General features: G+C 39.0%; 1 long non-coding RNA gene across 1 annotated transcript; it reads left to right on the top strand.

Moving 5' to 3' along the window:
* Nucleotides 1–399: 399 nt before the first annotated feature.
* On the top strand, nt 400–4,244 carry LOC122816612. Its single transcript, XR_006367089.1, has 2 exons — nt 400–468; nt 500–4,244. It is a non-coding gene; the product is annotated as an uncharacterized LOC122816612 (long non-coding RNA).
* Nucleotides 4,245–4,487: the final 243 nt, after the last annotated feature.

Here is a 4,487-nt window from a genome sequence, read left to right as displayed (position 1 = left end):
GTTTGGTTACCAAGAGCTGCAGTTTCTTACCACATTCCAAAAATATACAAGTAGGAGAATTAGTGATGTTCAAATGGACATACAGGTATGAAAAGTGATGGTGTTCAGATTGCCTTTACCTACAGGTGCAGTTTGTGTGTAGGCTTGTGATGTTCACATTGCCTTTACCTACAGGTGCAGTTTGTGTGTAGGCTTGTGATGTTCACATTGTCTTTACCTACAGGTGCAGTTTGTGTGTAGACTTGTGATGTTCACATTGCCTTTACCTACAGGTGCAGTTTGTGTGTAGACTTGTGATGTTCACATTGCCTTTACCTACAGGTGCAGTTTGTGTGTAGACTTGTGATGTTCACATTGCCTTTACCTACAGGTGCAGTTTGTGTGTAGGCTTGTGATGTTCACATTGTCTTTACCTACAGGTGCAGTTTGTGTGTAGGCTTGTGATGTTCACATTGTCTTTACCTACAGGTGCAGTTTGTGTGTAGACTTGTACCTACAGGTGCAGTTTGTGTGTAGACTTGTGATGTTCACATTGCCTTTACCTACAGGAGCAGTTTGTGTGTAGACTTGTGATGTTCACATTGCCTTTACCTACAGGTGCAGTTTGTGTGTAGACTTGTGATGTTCACATTGCCTTTACCTACAGGTGCAGTTTGTGTGTAGGCTTGTGATGTTCACATTGCCTTTACCTACAGGTGCAGTTTGTGTGTAGGCTTGTGATGTTCACATTGCCTTTACCTACAGGTGCAGTTTGTGTGTAGACTTGTGATGTTCACATTGTCTTTACCTACAGATGCAGTGGATGTTCATGTAACTTGTGATGTTTTGGCATCCCATTCAGAAGTGATCTTGATATTTTGCCCCTTATTTGCCATGATAGGTTACAGCTCTCCCATGAGCCCCAAACTGGGGCACTGAAATGGTGTGTGTGTGTGTGTGGGGGGGGGGGGGGGGGGGCAACCATCAACTAAGATCAGCCATGGTATTTTTTTGTTTATACATTTTAATTATGTCACTTCATTCCCTGCTCAATTCCATCTGCTCTGACAACATCCTCTCAACAGTTCTGGCTGTGCAATCATTAATTCCTTACTTATTCACTGAAGCCACAGTGCTGGTTTGCAGTCGTTAATTCCTTACTTATACACTGAAGCCACTTGGCACCATTTAGTGTACTGCAAATTGATGCAAAACATCTTATACAGCTGTGGAATTACACAACTGTATTACTACTTCCCTATCTTATTGGTTCATAGGTATGTACTAGTCTACCTGCCCTTGTGGGCCATTTTAAGCCTAGTCACTTTCCCTTTTTGTGCTCAAATTAACCCATCATGTTTGGTTAGAGACTGGCCTCACCCATCCCATGGTAGATAATTATATATTACCCCTAATGTGAATAACTGGGATCATAGCATAGATAATTTCAGGGGACCCATGCGTGGGACAAAGCATTTTGGAAATGCCTGTCTCTATTAGTAGTAAAAGGGGCAGTCCTGGGGTAATCTTGCCTTGTCACGCACAGGTTAACTTGACAGTCCTAACTATATGTGAGCTTACATAACATGTATGACTAAGCTGTTTCCAAGGCTGACCAGACTCTTTTTAGCTACAGAAACTATCACTTCTTAAATCTTCACTAGTTAACAGCAGCATTGTGGTTTGTTCCCATGCCTATCATAGTAGACAGTCTCTCTTCAGTGTGTATGCGTGTGTGTGTGTGTGTGTGTGTGTGTGTGCGTGTGTGCGCGCATGCGCGCACGCATGCACACATGCATGCATGTTTGTTTAAATGTGTGCATGTTTGAGGGATGGTAAATGAGGGGGGTCCATTGACAATGCAGTGCATAAGCTCCCTAGAGTGAGTAACACAGCAAGGTGCTTGCTAGTATTTGCAATCATTACCTTGTGATTCAAAGACATGCAAATTAACTGGTAATGAGGTCTTTCCTCATTCTGGTTAACTTGTCTCTGAATCACTGGCTTTTGCAATTACATTAACAGGCCCTTTTTGTTGCAGCCTTACTGCTCATGCCTGGGCTGTTTCTGAATCCTGCTTCATGCCTGAGTATCTGCAATGTGAGTGCATCTTTTTTTTTTTTTTTTTTATAAAGGAGTTTTAATACATAGGAAAGCATTTTCCATAAAGTATTACCATCACATGTATATTTATGAAACTTATTTGGAACACTTGATAAAAGGTCGACATTTGGCAGGTGATATTGGAAATGTTAAACCGTTAAGTCCATTTACCACTGACTTAGACATTATACCTCATTTTTTTACAGCATACCAAAAACATAATACCTTGACTCACAGTATCTTTATGAATGCTGTCCAAACCTAGTGCATTCGGTAAGGGTGACTAGGGCTCTTTAACCTCATTTTGTAAACACTATAATTCCTTGAGCACACTGAGCTCAGTGAAGATGTATGCTGTGTTGACTGCAGGTGACAGTTTTTAAGTTTACCAATGAGCCAGGCCTGCACAAACTACTTTAAGGAGTTTTGATTGAAAGTCAGTTTTTGGTTTTATTCTTTCTTCCTTCGCAAATGATATTTTCTAATGTAGCTGTATGCTATACTGCCATGCAATTACATTGCTGTGCTTATGTCACTGTAGTTCCTTGTTACTACATTTGAAGTGCCTAAGCCATAACTAACTCCAGCATTAGCCCTGCCTTTGTTCAGTTCACCTTAATGTGCATCTGAGAACAAAGGTCAAAATAAGATGTTTTGTTCAGCAAAAGCAGTTAAAACTATACCATAAATTCATATATTCTGTATAATCTAACAACAAACAATATTCTGGATTTGGTGATTATTGACTTGTACATCCAAACCACAACTTTGGTTCTTAGTAAACAAAGCTATTTGGCTTGTCCATCTTTACAAAGGTACTGTGACTTAAAAAATGGAAGATTCAACGTCATGAAAGAACAGTTGAAGAATCAGTGATTCGGGGTAACTTTAAGTTGACAAAGAGTAATAAAAGAATAAGAAAATGCAAATTATTTTGGAAATATGAGGTGTTAGTCATATGAATATGTATTATTTTTGCTGTAAGTTTGCTGCCGTTTTGTAACCAGCAGATTGAGTGCCTCATTCATTTTCACTGCTAATCCAGCATGACTCCTTATCAGGTAAGTCCCCTTTCCATGTGTAATTTAAGCTTACCTGTGTAGCATTTCCAGTGTAGCAGTGGACAGATTGTGAAGCCAGTGGTGCGTGGCACTTTGTGATGACTTTGTAAATAGCTGCTCACCTCCTCCAACCACAGTATGCGGAGGGAAGTACCTTACTCTGGGCTTGCATCCACCAACCCTACTTGCCTTCCTCCTGCTGCTTCTTTGATCTTAGATGTCCAAGATTACCTACCCCTAGCCTCCACTGGAGGTCAGAATCCAGTCAAGTTTCCCTGAGCCACTTTCTGTCCCCATGTGGAAAACTGTTTTTCCACACAAAGAGCTATACTGTGCTGACCAGTTGTCTGAGAGACTTAACTCCACTCTTTAACTTGGATCTTTAGTACTGTAGATGTCTTCCCAGCATCACTAGGATTGCTACAACTGTCTGTGTTTTATTCAAAAGTAGAAAATCTCATCAAGGAACACAAAATTCAAAATGCATATCATGCTAAAGCAAATGTCTCAGGCTGCCTGTCCTGTTTTGACAGGATGAAAGCTAATTCATTCACACTACTGATGCAAAGCTTGAATATTACATGAAAATGTCTATCCACTGACAGTAGTTTACATATCCGAACAAGCATGCAGTACTGTGTGGTGTAGCAATCATCTTTAATGTGTACGTCTGTTATTGGATAATGTCATTTTGCCACATGAATAAACAATTGTGATGTATGTGTATAACATATAGTAAACAAAAGGTACAAATTATTGCTGCAAGAAGCAAACCATTTTTAATGTAAATGTATAATAAATTAATGTAATAATGTGTATGTATATTGTTTTTAAAGAATGCTTAATAAGTTAAACATAACCTGTATTTAAGACAAAAATGATTTTATTAAAATTCCCTTTACTGTTTTTTAAAGTTGTTTCCATTCTTGATTTTGATACATTAGTTGCATTCATTTATTTCATAGCTGAGATCATATTTACGCACTTTTTCAATATTATGAATTTACTGCAGTTATCTCTTCTGATTTGGTGCAAACCTGCTCTTTTTATTATTTACTGGGACAAATGTAATTAATTAAATCTTATTATTGAATGTCCCCATATTATCAATTGCCTGCCATATTGTGTTTATACAAACTTGTGTTGTGGTAAGATCATGTTTGCAGTGCAGCATGAGAATGCACTGATGCTTTTTATGGAATGACTCAGGGTGAAGTTCCCCAGAACCTCACACACACACCCTCCTAGCAGGTCATATATCCCTCTGTTCCTTATACATACACATCGCACACACATTTAGGCCCTCTTAAACCACCTTACTTATAAAAATTAACCATAACCTGA

This window comes from Protopterus annectens, chromosome 12.part0 (genome assembly GCF_019279795.1).
Source record: "Protopterus annectens isolate FY-2018-M chromosome 12.part0, PAN1.0, whole genome shotgun sequence".
In the NCBI taxonomy this organism is placed as follows: domain Eukaryota; kingdom Metazoa; phylum Chordata; order Ceratodontiformes; family Protopteridae; genus Protopterus; species Protopterus annectens.
The sequence above is the reverse complement of the archived record's forward strand: the minus strand, read 5'-3'. Positions and strand labels throughout refer to the sequence as shown.